The 16,994-nt window shown below is 47.2% G+C and overlaps 1 protein-coding gene across 2 annotated transcripts in view; it reads right to left on the bottom strand.

Moving 5' to 3' along the window:
• Positions 1–16,994, bottom strand: part of CRB2 (crumbs cell polarity complex component 2) — a 243,764-nt gene that overhangs the window by 45,147 nt on the left and 181,623 nt on the right. The window lies entirely within an intron of this gene.

Consider the following 16,994-nt stretch of genomic DNA (forward strand, 5'->3'; position numbering starts at 1 on the left):
CTTGCATGGTGCAGTCCAGGGAAAAGAGGCCTTTCTGTCAGTTTGCAAGGCTGACTAATTTGCATTCACTTATCTTGCAGATCTGCTTGTCTGCTTCCTTTGGAGGTTTAGTATAAATGTCACTTCCTCCCAGAATTCTTCGCTCGACAGTTTCTGATTAGGGAGACTTACCTTGGAGCCTCAGCCTCTTTTGTACCTTGTTGCGAATATTCTAGTGTAGTTAATTATTGGGGAGTGCATCTTGCATTCCCTATAGTGCAGTCAGGCTCTGTATTATTTGTACTGTTTATTCCTGTGCTGTCTTGTCCTTGCGATTGTACTGTCACCTGCGGTGGCTGACAGTGAATCGTTTGGTCTCGTTCCTAGATTGCACTCGCCCTAGCGGTAGAGGCGGTGGATCTCCTTTGTCTGACTCTTAGAGTATAACCTTAGCTGCGGTTGCTACTGGTTACTCCTTCAGTCTGTCTTGTCTAGCACGAACGCTTGCTGTTGTCTGGAGTGAGGCAACCGATTAGCGTTATTTGTCTGTCATCATTTTCTGTGTTCGTTCGTTAGTTAGAACACAGAAAATGTTTTGTCACTGTTGCGCTTATCGTGCGGTGGCCGTACCGTTTACGCTCTTGTCTCTGTTGTGCATATCGTGTGGGGACCACGTTTAGCTAGTTCATTGGTTATTTTCTTTGACGTTCAGATTATGGTTTTCTGCTGTGTCTTTCTTACTCAGTTCACGCTCTGTCTTTACTCAGTCTTGTGTTGCTGATAGCAATCGCTTCTCTTGCGATTAGCTTTCTCTCTGGTCTGCTCTTATGTTATATGTCTACCGTCTAGATTGGTGGACATTCATGTTGTCTGTCTCTGTCTTTGCTTTCTTCTGAATTGTTGCTTTGTTGTTCAGTCGGGCAATTTCAATCTGGCATCTGTGGTTGTACAAGGTACTTGTTCCTCTGTACTCCACAGTTCCATCTGCTGGTTGGAATTCTCCTCTGTTGTCCTATCTTGCTTAATCGTGCAATTTCCATCTGGCATCTGTGGCTGTGAAGAGGATCTATTCCTCTGCACTCCACAGCTCCATCTGCTGCTTGGAATTCCCCTCTACAAATCTATACTGGGTACTTTGGTTCTGTGACTGTGGCAATTTCCTTCTGCTTCAGCGCACGTGGTGTGCGCTGGCTGGAAATCGCCGGCAGGTCATTACACCTGGCATATCTATACTGGGGAGGGGACTGCTATACTGGGGGCACACCTAGGGAGGAGGCTGCTATAATTGGGGCACACATGGCTTATCTGTACTGGGGAGGAGGCTGCTATACTGGGGGCACACATGGCTTATATGTACTGGGTAGGGGGCTGCTATACTAGGGGAACACATGGCCTATCTATATTGGGTAGGGGGCTGCTATACTGGGGGCACACATGGCTAATCTATACTGGGTAGGGGGCTGCTATACTGGGGGCACGCCTGGCATATCTATACTGGGGAGGGGACTGCTACACTGGGGGCACACCTAGGGAGGAGGCTGCTATACTGGCTTATCTATACTGGGGAGGGGGCTGCTATACTGGGGGCACACATGGCTTATCTATACTGGGGAGGGGGCTGCTATACTGGGGGCTCACATGGCTTATCTATACTGGTTAGGGGGCTGCTATACTGGGGGCACACATAGCTTATCTATACTGGGGAGGAGGCTGCTATACTGGGGGCACACATGGCTTATCTATACTGGGGAGGATGCTGCTTTACTGGGGGAACACATGACTTATCTATACTGGGGAGGGTACTGGATACTGGGGGCACACATGGCTTATCTATCCTGGGGAGGGGGCTGCTATACTGGGGGCACACATGGCTTATCTATACTGGGGAGGGGGCTGTTATAATGGGGGCACATATGGATTAACTATACAGGGGAGGGGAATTCTATACTGGGGGCACACCTGGCTTATCTATACCGGAGAGGGGGCTGCTATACTGGGGGCACACTTGGCATATCTATACTGGGAAGGGGGCTGCTAAACTGGGGACACATATGGCTTATCTATACTGGGGAGGGGGCTGCTATATTGGGGGAACACATGGCTGATCTGTACTGGGGAGGAGGCTGCTATACTGGGGGCACACCTGGCATATCTATACTGGGGAGGGGGCTGCTATACTGGGGACACACATGGCTTATCTATACTGGGGAGGAGGCTGCTATACTGGGGGCACACATGGCTTATCTATACTGGGTAGGGGGCTGCTATACTGGGGACACACATGGCTTATCTATACTGGGGAGGAGGCTGCTATACTGGGGGCACACCTGGCATATCTATACTGGGGAGGGGGCTGCTATACTGGGGGCACACATGGCTTATCTATACTGGGTAGGGGGCTGCTATACTGGGGACACACATGGCTTATCTATACTGGGGAGGGGGCTGCTATACTGGTGGCACACATGGCTTATCTATACTGGGGAGGGGAATGCTATACTGGGGGCACACCTGGCATATCTATACTGGGGAGGGGGCTGCTATACTGGGGGCACACATGGCTTATCTATACTGGGGAGGAGGCTGCTATACTGGGGACACACATGGCTTATCTATACTGGGGAGGAGGCTGCTATACTGGGGGCACACCTGGCATATCTATACTGGGGAGGGGGCTGCTATACTGGGGGCACACATGACTTATCTATACTGGGGAGGGGGCTGCTATACTGGGGGCACACCTGGCATATCTATACTGGCGAGGGGGCTGCTATACTGGGGGCACACATGGCTTATCTATACTGGGTAGGGGGCTGCTATACTGGGGGCACACATGGCTTATCTATACTGGGGAGGGGGCTGCTATACTGGGGGCACACATGGCTTATCTATACTGGGGAGGGGGCTGCTATACTGGGGGCACACCTGGCATATCAATACTGGGGAGGGGGCTGCTATACTGGGGGCACACCTGGCATATCTATACTGGGCAGGGGGCTGCTATACTGGGGGCACACATGGCTTATCTATACTGGGGAGGGGGCTGCTATACTGGGGACACACATGGCTTATCTATACTGGGGAGGGGGCTGCTATACTGGTGGCACACATGGCTTATCTATACTGGGGAGGGGAATGCTATACTGGGGGCACACCTGGCATATCTATACTGGTGAGGGGGCTGCTATACTTGGGGCACACATGGCTTATCTATACTGGGGAGGGGGCTGCTATACTGGAGACACACATGGCTTATCTATACTGGGGAGGAGGCTGCTATACTGGGGACACACATGGCTTATCTATACTGGGGAGGGGGCTGCTATACTGGGGACACACATGGCTTATCTATACTGGGGAGGAGGCTGCTATACTGGGGGAATACCTGACTTATCTGTACATGGGAGGGGACTGCTATACAGGGGGAACACCTAACTTAGAGATTAGAGAATAAAATATTTAAAAACCGCTTAAAAATGCGGGGGGGGGGGGGGGGGTAATTCGTGGATTTACCTCCCCACAGCAGATATGACAATGTGATCATAAAGGTAAATACAAGGTAAATTTCTTACTCCAATATAATCTGCAATGGACTTTGCGGGTCTATCACCAGCTTCCTCAGGCAAGGTACAAAAAAGGAGCAACCGGACTATTGTCAGGATGGGTTATAGCGCCTCCATCTCTGTCACAGAGGCGCTATAACCCGTCCTGACAATAGTCCAGTTGCTCCTTTTTTGTACCTTGCCTGAGGAAGCTGGTGATAGACCCGCAAAACGCGTTGCAGATTATATTGGACTAAAAAATAAACTATGTATTTACCTTTACACTCACCTAAAGGATTATCAGGAACACCATACTAATACGGTGTTTGAGCTCCTTTCGCCTTCAGAGCTGCCTTAATTCTACGTGGCATTGATTCAACAAGGTGCTGAAAGCATTCTTTAGAAATGTTGGCCCATATTGATAGGATAGTGTAACGATTGGTGTCAGCAACACAGATTTTTTCTGATTATAGGTGATCTGCAGTATCACCAATAATACAGATGCTATACCTGATTATGTGTGATCTGCAAAATCACCAATAATGCTAGTATAGCTAGACAGAGGACACCCAATGTGATGTAGTGTTTGGTGAAACAGTAATCAGAGAAGTTATCTCCCGTGAGGCGGGAGATATAGACACTACTGCAGCCAAGGATTCCCTGAAGGGCAGGGAACAAGGCTGTACTGCAGCCAGTGGATACCTGAGAAGCAGGAATCACTGTCTGGAGTAGTATAGATGATTGGTCTGCAGCTAGGGATTCCCTGAGGAGCAGGGAATCAGACTGTACTGCAGCCAGTGGACCTTGGATAGGTAGAGACCCACTGACTGTGCTGCAGGATGGTCTCCAGTGGAGCTGACGACCATAGGCCTGATATAGCAGCTAATAACCACCTGAAGAGCAGGCGTCACAGGTGTACAGCAAGGCTGATCACCCAGGGGCTAGGTGACAGCCAGAAAGGTCAGACAAGCCAGGTCGGCAACACACGGACAGACAAAGTACAGAAGCGGAAGACTGATTCGGTGTCCAGGTACAGGCAATGTTGGCAACAGGTAATCAGATGGGCGGAAGTACTGAATCAGAGAACAGGAGAGTAGTCAGGAAAGCCAGAGGTCATAACAGGTAACAGAATATATACAATCCTAGTCTTAGGTGTGAGGTCCTTGGTCTCCAACCAGAACAATCGGATTACTTTGGATGGCAGAGATTTAAACTGGATTGAAATCCTCCATGAAGCTTACCTCTGCTGAACACACCAAGCCTTCTAACAGCTGACCTGAAACAAGACCCTCAACCTCTCTGAAGACTTGATTGCCTGTGATTGCCCTCACTCCACCCTGTGAGTAATCCTTTATTCATTATCCAAGGCATATGCACCAAGTGACTATTTTCCACATTTATGTTATCATTTATCATCTAACTCTAAAACAAGGAACTTTACTTAAAATAAATCTATGATCCAACTCTGTGTAGGAATGAAAGGAGTTTGCACAGATCCCCTTTGATCTCAGCAGGACTCCAGAAGTACAAGCTATCTGAACAAGTCTATTGTCTCTAATGTCAACATACAAATACTCATCAAAGGACCTTCTCTCTGCCTGCCCTCCCAAGGAACAATTACAAATTAACACCTCACTAGCTCTCCACTTAAAATCCTTTGGGATACTCAGGAAATGCAGAAGGGGGCGGAGAGGTAGTGGATCCAAGTATAAAAAACATATTTGCCCTCAGAAAAGCTTAATCACAGCTACACTCTGCAATGCCAGATCGATAAATAATAAGACTGCAACTATACATGACCTAATAGAGCTCTCTGATTTGACCTTTTTGACAGAGACCTGGCTTGGGAAGCATGCAGGCCCAACTCTTGAAGCAACCGTGCCGGCCAATTATTCAATCTTGCACTGTGAGAGACAAGTCGGCAAGGGTGGGGGGGTTGCCATATGCTTCAGATCCTCTTTGAACATAAGGCCCCTGCCCATAGGCCCCACTGAAACCTTTGAATGTCTTGCAGCTCAACTGTCAGCAGAAGTAAACATCAACATATTGCTCATATACCGCCCCCCAAAAAATGGTCCAGCCTTTCTTAAGGAAATATCTGAACTCTTATCCTGCGTAACAGTGGAACACCCTAGATGGATCATCCTGGGAGACTTCAATGCATGGGTGGATGATCACGACTCCCAGCTAGGAAGTGAACTACTTCTCATAATGAATGAACTGGGTTTCTCTCAGGCTATCAACCTCCCCACCCATACGAAAGGGCACACCCTGGATCTTATATTTCATTCCGGACTTTTAATATCACACATGGATATAAACCCAGTGGTATGGTCAGACCACCACACCATCCACTTCTCTCTGACAGCACCAGCGATAAAACACAGAGGGAAAGAACTCATAAAATACCGTTCACTGAAAGATGTCTCACCCCAGCACGTTCAGAATATCCTCCACTTCGACGCATTAACCAATCATTGCGCAGACCCAGACTCCATGGTCCTGATTTACAACCATGCAGTGTCATCTGCCTATGACGCCCTCGCTCCAGTTCGCATCAAACGATCTACACCACTTCACCATGCACGGTGGTTTGACAGCTCACTAAAGGACCTAAAGAAAGAAGTGCGCAGACTAGAAAGGAAGTGGCGAAAATCTCAGAATTCAAAAGATAAACACACCCTTGTCTCTCACCGGGAAAGCTACCAAAATGCGATCACCAAGAAAAAATCCTCCTACCTATCACAGGAGATCGCAAAGGCCGCCAACAGACCAGCCCAACTATTCCGGACAGTTGATAGACTATGTAATCCATCCTGTCTAAAACCCACTATAACTCCCTCAAAGGAGCTATGTGAGAAATTTGCCTGCTACTTTGCTGACAAAGTATCTTCTATTCGGTCTCTCATTCAGTCCACAGCACCCAAGACTCATGCAACTAATGGAAATAGCTGCAAAAACAACCTAACACCCTGGACTGATTTCAAAAGTATTAGTGAGGAAGAGATCTCAGACACCCTCTGTCGTCTCCGCCTGACAACCTGCGACCTGGACCCGGGACCAACTAAACATATGCTGAAATGCCCTGACCTGCTTGGTCCAGCATTTCACAAAATAGTAAATTGCTCTCTGCAAGCAGGGAGGTTTCCTACCTCTCTAAAAGAAGGAATCATCAAGCCCCTTCTCAAAAAACCTTCCATGGATCCAGATGCTATGAGCAGCTACAGACCTGTCTCCAACCTCCCCTTCTTAGGTAAAGTTATTGAAAAGGCTGTCTATCTGCAACTTGAAACCAGGCTGTCAGTAAACAACATCCTGGACCCTCTACAATCTGGCTTTAAGAAACACCACAGCTGTGAAACAGCCCTCATCCAAGTCTGCAACGATCTGCTCATGGCAAGGGACAGAGGGGAATGCTCCATCCTAATCCTGTTGGATCTCTCAGCTGCTTTTGATACAGTTGACCATGAAATCCTGCTTAACAGACTGCAGGAGTACTGTGGCATCAGTGGATCAGTCCTCCAGTGGTTCAGATCATTCCTGACTGACAGAACACAGAGAGTATCCCTAGGACCTATAATGTCCAAACCTGCACCTCTACAATTCGGAGTGCCACAAGGATCAATCCTATCCCCTCTGCTGTTTGCAATCTACATGTTGCCACTCGGTACACTTATCCAACGACATGGCCTGACGTACCACTGCTACGCCGATGACACACAGCTATACCTGTCCTTCAAACCTGGTGGAACAGACCCTACCCCAAAAATAAACTCTTGCTTAGCTGAGCTTCAGGCATGGATGAATGATAACTGGGTGAAACTGAATGCTGACAAAACTGAGGTCCTGTTTGTCCAAAGCCAGTGCTCGCCATCAAAACAGCTCTATCCTAAAGCAACACCAATCAGGATTGGGAATTCAGACATAAACAGCTCCAACCTTGTGCGCAGCCTTGGCGTACTAATCGATGGGGAATTGAGTTTCAGAAACCAAATTTCATCTGTAGTTAAATCTTCCTTCTTTCATCTGAAGAACATTGCAAAGATTAAACATCTGATTCCCCCAGAGGATCTTTAAACCCTAGTCCACGCCTTCATCACATCACGGCTGGACTACTGCAATGCCCTTTATGCTGGCCTCCCCAAAAAAGACCTGCGTCGCCTGCAATTAGTACAGAATGCTGCTGCCAGACTGCTAACAAACCAGCCTCGCCACTGTCACATTACACCGATCCTTCGCTCACTGCACTGGCTACCAGTAGAATGGAGAATACTCTTCAAGATTGGACTGCTGACATTCAAATCCCTGCACAATCTGGGCCCTGGATACATGAAGGACTTGCTGAAGCTGCACCACACCTCTCACAACCTCAGATCAGCAAGTTCTATAAACTTGGTCACTCCCAGAGTGCACCTCAAAAAATCTGGAGACAGAGCCTTCTGTCATGCTGCCCCTACTCTTTGGAACTCCCTACCACACCCAGTAAAGACAGCACCATCCCTGGAGCTATTCAAATCCAGACTGAAAAGCCACCTGTTTAGCCTGGCATTTCCAGATTTATAAAATTCTTCCCCTGTACCACGATGGTCGGAGCCATGCTTATGCGCTTTGAGTCCCACGGGAGAAAAGCGCTTTACAAATGTTATTTGTTGTTGTTGTTGTTGTTGTCTCCGCCAGACAACCTGCGACCTGGACCCTGGACCAACTAAACATATGCTGAAATGCCCTGACCTGCTTGGTCCAGCATTTCACAAAATAGTAAATTGCTCTCTGCAAGCAGGGAGGTTTCCTACCTCTCTAAAAGAAGGAATCATCAAGCCCCTTCTTAAAAAACCTTCCATGGATCCAGATGCTATGAGCAGCTACAGACCTGTCTCCAACCTCCCCTTCTTAGGTAAAGTTATTGAAAAGGCTGTCTATCTGCAACTTGAAACCAGGCTGTCAGTAAACAACATCCTGGACCCTCTACAATCTGGCTTTAAGAAACACCACAGCTGTGAAACAGCCCTCATCCAAGTCTGCAACGATCTGCTCATGGCAAGGGACAGAGGGGAATGCTCCATCCTAATCCTGTTGGATCTCTCAGCTGCTTTTGATACAGTTGACCATAAAATCCTGCTTAACAGACTGCAGGAGTACTGTGGCATCAGTGGATCAGTCCTCCAGTGGTTCAGATCATTCCTGACTGACAGAACACAGAGAGTATCCCTAGGACCTATAATGTCCAAACCTGCACCTCTACAATTCGGAGTGCCACAAGGATCAATCCTATCCCCTCTGCTGTTTGCAATCTACATGTTGCCAATCGGTACACTTATCCAACGACATGGCCTGACGTACCACTGCTACGCCGATGACACACAGCTATACCTGTCCTTCAAACCTGGTGGAACAGACCCTACCCCAAAAATAAACTCTTGCTTAGCTGAGCTTCAGGCATGGATGAATGATAACTGGTTTAAACTGAATGCTGACAAAACTGAGGTCCTGTTTGTCCAAAGCCAGTGCTCGCCATCAAAACAGCTCTATCCTAAAGCAACACCAATCAGGATTGGGAATTCAGACATAAACAGCTCCAACCTTGTGCGCAGCCTTGGCGTACTAATCGATGGGGAATTGAGTTTCAGAAACCAAATTTCATCTGTAGTTAAATCTTCCTTCTTTCATCTGAAGAACATTGCAAAGATTAAACATCTGATTCCCCCAGAGGATCTTCAAACCCTAGTCCACGCCTTCATCACATCACGGCTGGACTACTGCAATGCCCTTTATGCTGGCCTCCCCAAAAAGGACCTGCGTCGCCTGCAATTAGTGCAGAATGCTGCTGCCAGATTGCTAATAAACCAGCCTCGCCACTGTCACATTACACCGATCCTTCGCTCACTGCACTGGCTACCAGTAGAATGGAGAATACTCTTCAAGATTGGACTGCTGACATTCAAATCCCTGCACAATCTGGGCCCTGGATACATGAAGGACTTGCTGAAGCTGCACCACACCTCTCACAACCTCAGATCAGCAAGTTCTATAAACTTGGTCACTCCCAGAGTGCACCTCAAAAAATCTGGAGACAGAGCCTTCTGTCATGCTGCCCCTACTCTTTGGAACTCCCTACCACACCCAGTAAAGACAGCACCATCCCTGGAGCTATTCAAATCCAGACTGAAAAGCCACCTGTTTAGCCTGGCATTTCCAGATTTATAAAATTCTTCCTCTGTACCACGATGGTCGGAGCCATGCTTATGCGCTTTGAGTCCCACGGGAGAAAAGCGCTTTACAAATGTTATTTGTTGTTGTTGTTATTTGTTGTCAACACCTGGGAACTAGTTTTAACAGATGATAGTAACAATATAGCAATCTCCTAGTCTTAAGTTGTGAGGTCCTTGGTCTTAACACCTGGGAACTAGTCTAACACATAAACAGTAGCAAGCAATAGTACTTTAAAGCTATCAATGGAATCAGTGTGAATTCCCAGCTCCGGCTGGTTCTAACACACTGTGGGATCTGACTCAGGTCTGAGCGCTCACACGTATATGTTCGCAACAGCAGACAGCTTGCAAGTGACAAGCGGGTCCTATACTGTATATACTAAAAGCGCTCCACAGCGCCGCCCCAGACACTCAGCCATGCCGATCAGCTGACTCCTCCTCTAGCAGCATAAAGGTCCTGCCGCCTGGCGCACACGCGCGTAGTTCTCCATCTGTGTGCACTAGAAGGACCAGGCAAGGCAGCATCGCGCTGCTGCGTGGCAGCAGCCGCCGGCTGGGACGCGGAGATAGCCGCTATGCCGCTCTCCCATGCGGCGGCATCTCCGCTATTCATTACAGATAGCATCTTGCAGTTGATGGAGATTTGTGGGATGCACATCCAGGGTACGAAGCTCCCGTTCCATCACATCCCAAAGATGTTCTATTGGGTTGAAATCTGGTGACCATAGGGGCCATTTTAGTACAGTGAACTCATTGTCATGTTCAAGAAACCAATTTAAAATGATTCAAGCTTTGTGACATGGTGCATTATCCTACTGGAAGTAGCCATCAGAGGATGGGTACATGGTGGTCATGAAGGGATGGACATGGTCAGAAACAATGCTCAGGTAGCCCAATGCATTTAAACGATGCCCAATTGGCACTAAGGGGCCTAAAGGTGGGGTCTTCTGCTGTTGTAGCCCATCCGCCTCAAGGTTGTGCGTGTTGTGGTTTAACAAATGCTTTGCTGCATACCTCAGTTGTAAAGAGTGGTTATTTCAGTCAACATTGCTCTTCTATCAGTTGAGTCAGTTGGCCCATGTAACGATTGGTGTTAGCAAGAACAAAGTATAATAGAGATATATACCTGATTATATGATGATCTGCAGAATCACCAATAATACAGATATATAGATACTGATGTGTTAGCTAAGCAATACTAATATACCACTAAGAAGTGACGTAAGCTAATCACACTTTAATGCACTAAGTGTGGTGATTGGTGTAACAGTAGTACTGGCAGTATTTGCACTATCTCACCAGAGGAGCTGGTGGGCACTACACGTACTGTACCTCTCACCAGAGACAGGTGGTCCCTAGTGAGAGTAGAATGGTCAGACAGATCAGATCGGCAACAGACAGACGGGTCAGGTACAGAATCGACAGACAGAGGCAGAGACGAGTATCAGGCTAAGTTGGCAACAAGGTCAGATGGGCAGAGGTACAAAATCAGGAGACAGAGACAGAACGGTAATCAGGCTAGGTTTGGCAACAGGATCAGATAGGCAAAGGTACAGAATCACTGAGAGATAGATTGGTCAGAACTAGCCAGAGTCATACACAGATAATAACAGTAATTAACAATATTAAGCTATTAAGTCGATTCTAACTTAGTGTGAATTCCCAGCTCCTGCTGGTTCTAACACACTAGGGAACTGACTAAGGTCTGAGCGCTAACACGAAGTATTCACGACAGCAGACAACTTGCAAGTGAAGCCGAGAGGCTTAAGAAGCGGAGGAGACCCCCAAGGCACGCCCACCAGCCTCGGCCATTCAGGAGCGGTGAGCGTGCCCTCTGACGTCAGCCGACCAGCCGGTCAGCTGACGCGCCTCCTCCTGGCATAAAGATCCTGACGGTGAGCGCGCGCACGCGCTAATGTGCCCCAGAGCACAGCAGAGGCACGCTTCCTCGGCGTACTAGATGCCTGGGACGCGGAAAAACCAGCAGGCAGGGACCCAGCAGTGATCGCGGTGGACCCACCGTCCACCGCAGCCGACATGCGATTACTCCCCACACCCGTCCTGGGCGTGCTAGACGCCCGAGGCGCAGGGAGACTGGCAGGCAGAGAACCAGAAGCAGCTGCGGTGGTACTGCTATCCACCGCAGCTGACATGTCACTATTCATTACAGCCCATTCTCCTCTGACCTCTAGCATCAACCAAATCTCTGCAATCTCTTAGCGCCGAGCAAACTACGTACACTTAACCAATTCACCACTCCGCAAACACAGGAGCCTGGCTGTTACCCCTGCAACAAAAACCGTTGCACAGCCTGTCAACTAATCAATACCTGTACATCTTTCGCCTCCTCCAGTACCGATATCCAGCATCCCATAAAAAACCCCTCACCTGCGAGTCTAAATATGTCATCTACCTCATATCATGCCCCTGCCGTCTCCAATACGTGGAGCGAACTACACAGTTGGTCCGCAGCAGAATCGGACAACACAAAAGAAACATCACTTATAAATTCCCTCTTCACATTGTATCATGGCATTTCTGCACTCACCACGCCAATAACCCACAATTCTTTAACATTACATTAATTGACTCAATTGATGAAAATTTGTCAAATGCGTTCGAATAACTTAAAAAATATGAAGTGTATTGGATGCAAACTTGAAGAACCCTCACCCCTGAGGGTCTGAATGAAGTTTTGGAAAAAATCTACTAAAATACCTCCTATACTGTTTTTCTTTTTTCTTGGCCGCTCTCTTTTATCTTATTTTTGTCTTGTTTTCTCACGTTTATTACTTTTATTTGTCCCAATACCTCTGGATATAACATCGTCCATTTTACAACAACACCTCGGGCTTGATCATTATTTTACATATTTGTTTGTCAAAAAGTATAATTTGAGTTTGTTATAATTTGGTCTGACTGTAAATTGCCTTTTATCTGTTGCCACAATTGTCCATGATTATTATGTGTCCCCAATTTTTCATTTTTACTATGACCCTTTACCATTTGTTCATTGTCACTATGACCATCTTTCTTTTATCCTAATGATTTTTATTACTTTTATACTAATTTTTATGTTTCTCTTACATGTATATTTATGCATATATTTTAGGACCTGGTCATAACTTTTTGGTCAACTAGGTGGCAGCAAAATCCCTTTACACTACAATTGCCTTTGTCAAATATACCAATTATATGCTCATTGGGCCAAAAACAGTAATTATCATGTTTATTTAATCATTGATAAAACTTTTGCATATTCCTTTTCCTATTCAATTTATTCTTTTGCCCATTTTTCGACATGTGCTCCTTTACAGCGCTTAAATACTCCTGCACATGCTCATCTAGGCCAACAAATACATGGTCCAAGGCTCAATTCCGGCAACAGGCGGAATTACGTTCTCATAACCCAACGTGATGCGTCTAAATTGACGCATGCGCGGTTTCTCAGGGCGCATGGTGCGGCGTTATCATCGCACCACGCTTATACACACTATGGCAGCATATCATGTTAGTTTACCCCCACGTGTGGCGTCCATACGGACGTGTACGCCGTTACGTCCTATGCGTGGTGCGACGTTATCGTCACACCGCCCTTATGCACACCTACTGGCAGCGGATTGTCTCTCCGATCCGCTGCCGTCATGTCTCCAAGGCGTATGCACCACTATAACCCCGCCCACCTATCACCTCCCACTACTCTGATTGGCCCCATTAGCCAGTACCTGTATATTTAAAGAGGTGAGCGTCCTCACCACTTCACTGAGGCGCTACACCTGCTATTGCCGAAATTCTAGTGAGTTTTTTATGCTATTTTATTTGCACGTTGTACCTCTTATCCCCTGTTCACTTTTTAATGCCTTACTACCCACTTTTTAATGCCTTACTACTCACTTTTTAATGCCTTACTACCCACTATTTGATACTTTACTGACATACATTTTATGTCCATTACCAGCACCACTCAATGCAAATCTATTTATCCAACATCCCATAGCCCAGTACAACTACAAGCACCTTAGCCCCTACCCCCTATTGTTTATTTGTACATCCAACCCTTTATACCATTCCCACACAGCAAATTTTTATGATATGCAATGTCTTGATATGCAAGTTGTAACTACAGAATTCACTATAGCATATTGTCTACAGTTGTCCCCACGTTTATTGCCTGATGAAACGGGCTTGGCCTGCGAAACGCGTTGCACTTTTTTGGGGTACTATATAATAAATGTGATTTCTACTATACAGAGTCTTTCGTGTCTGCTTTATGGAGGTAAGTCCACCGCTTCCTCCAAGCAAATTTTAAAGATTTTATCCACTTTTATCCTGCTGGCGCCTCTGTTCTTTTACTGCTATACCGTGTCCACCCCTGGTGGAGGGGTGATCTACCCCTTTTCTGATCTACAGAGAGCGACTTCTTATCCCTGAGTGAGGACAGGTTTAATCTCCTCACCTGCTTATAAAGTTGTTGCCTGAGTGGTAACCCACGTTTCTGATTGGTCACTTCTCAAGTTCTATTTGTGGATTGGTTAACATTTGAATGTGTAGCCATATAAAAGGAGGTATGTGAACACTGTCTGTCATTATGAGCTTGCAACTTGAAGAAGAAGCATGTCGCCTCGAAACAGCGGACTGTAGTTGCCATCAGCTCTATTTTTGTTATGTGATTTTATTGCACAAATAAAAGAGCTATCTTTTTCACTTTAGCTGTGCTGCTGATACTTCTTTTTTTGCTATTTCTAATCAGTTCTAACACGTTCTAATCAGCTATAGCATGCTGGTCTCCAATTAGAGTGCTGGGTCAAACAACTTTTTACTTCATAACCACAGTAATACACAGTAATTTGGGGCTCTCGATTTGTTCCTTTTTATTTATGTTATGGGGGGGGGGGGGGCTGCTGTACTGGGGGAACAACTGGCTTACCTATACTAAAAAGAGGGTGGCTATACTGGGGGAAAACCTGACTTATCTATACTGGGGAGGGGGCTACTATTCAGGGACACGCATAGCTACCTATACAAGAAAGGGGGCTGCAATACTGAGGCACACCTGGCTACCCATATTGCGGTAGGGGGTTACTAAATACTGGGGGACACTTGGCTATTTATACTGAGGAGAAACCCGCTAGCTACCTGAACTTGGGGTCAAACTATAACTAGGGGCACATTTAACTTCCGAGGTGGGGGGCACATTAGCTACCTACACTGGTCTGGCTCCCTGTCAAATTCAAGGTCAATGTGTGGCCCGCGACTCAATAAGTTTGTCCGCCCCTAATCTAGTGTGTGTTTAAGGCTTAATTAACATGAAAAATTCACTCAAAGGCAATATAAAAGCCTGTCAAAGCAGCTTTTTATTCCTAGGTCTGTGTAAAGGACAAGAAGATCTTTAAGAGAAACTCCGACCAAGAATTGAACTTTATCCCAATCAGTAGCTGATACCCCCTTTTACATGAGAAACCTATTCCTTTTCACAAACTGACAATCAGGGGGCGCTGTATTGGCTGATATTGTGGTGAAACCCCTCCCACAAGAAACTCTGAGTACCGTGGTACTCCTGGCAGTTTCCTGTCTGTGAACCTTGTTGCATTGTGGGAAATAGCTGTGTACAGCTGTTTCCAACTGCCAAAAAAACATGCAGCAGCTACATCACCTGCCCACAGTAAAAATGTCACCATGTAAAAAATGTCAGAATGTAAATCAGGGATTTAAAAGATTTTACAATGGGCAAACACTGACTAAATTATTTATACATAATTATTGTAAAAATTAAGCACTTTTTTATTACATTATTTTCACTGGAGTTCCTCTTTAACTTCATTTGGAGAAAAATAAATTTTGCCACCTGTTTAGAAAGGGGTTTAAAAAAGTGAACATGTTTAAGATGCGGAATATCTTACCACAGGAAGTACTTATAGCAACTTCTATAGCTGCATTTAAAAAGGGTTTGGATACTTTCCCTTCAATTCACGTCTATATTTAATGGACACTCAAAGATAAGGAAATTTGCTTGGCAATGCTGAAAGTGTTTATCGACATAACATTGCAAATGTTACATCCATAAAACGGTCAAAATTGCATGTAGGATGATGCTTATCGCACCTGACGGCGCCCACTGCCACTCCAGACACCCCTTCACTGCCAAATGCGATAAGTATCATCCTACACGCAGGGGCGTAACTAAGCCCCACCGGGCCCCCCTGCAAAATTTCAGAGCGGGCCCGCTCGTGGCCGGTTTTTGGGGGCTGGAGGGGTGGCAGCATGAGGGGAAAGCCTTGCCCACAGTCGGCGGGGAGAGGGGTAGTTCCCCCCTCTCCCTCACCTCGGGGCTCTCCCCTCTGCGCTTCCCTCCAGCTAGTTAACGTGTGTGGGCAGCGGGCAGCAGCGGCGTCAGGATACATACCCTCTTCCTTGCGTTCCATCGCCGACTTCTCGCTCTAGCGGCTGACGTCACTTCCGGAAGTCACTTTTTGAGTGTCCATTACTTGTCTGAACTTTTATGCTTTGAGCACACTGGAATCTGTGGTTACAGTGGCACAGGACAATTTGTATAATGCTGAGTACACACACTACGATTTTCCGTGTGATAGATGGATCCGATTGATAAAATCCCAATGTCCAATATTACTAATAATCGATTCGAGCGGAAAAAACGATCGGGTCGGAAAATCGCACAAAAAAACGTATTAATGTGTGTACCCAGCCTTAGGCCTGGGCCACACTAGCTCCGGGTGCGGGACGCATCCGCGGTCCGGGCTCCGATTTTCAAAACCCGGAACGCAAACGGATCCGTGCTGCCTTTTTTGCAGCACACGTTTTGGATCCGCTTGCGTTTTTTGTTTTTTTTTTGCTAGAGGGGGTAGCAGCCAGGACGGGGGGCTGCGGGCAAAGCGGCGGCCAGGGGGGTCACATCCCCCCCCCTTGCTCACCTGGGTGCCCCCCGTCCCCGCTCCCCCTCCAGCTCGCATATAATGTAATAATTTGTACCTAATGAAGTTCGGCGAGCCGGGCACTTCCGCCCACACCGCTCGCCGTCACTTCCTGCAATGTCGCCCTCTGTATTTCAGTGGGCGGCATCGCAGGAAGTGACGGCGAGCGGTGTGGGCGGAAGTGCCCGGCTCGCCGAACTTCATTAGGTACAAATTATTACATTATATGCGAGCTGGAGGGGGAGCGGGGAGGGGGGCACCCAGGTGAGCAACGGGGGGGGGGGGGGAGGCGACCCCCCTGGCCGCTGCTTTGCCCGCAGCCCCCCGTCCTGGCT

This window comes from Hyperolius riggenbachi, chromosome 8 (assembly GCF_040937935.1).
Source record: "Hyperolius riggenbachi isolate aHypRig1 chromosome 8, aHypRig1.pri, whole genome shotgun sequence".
Classification (NCBI taxonomy): domain Eukaryota; kingdom Metazoa; phylum Chordata; class Amphibia; order Anura; family Hyperoliidae; genus Hyperolius; species Hyperolius riggenbachi.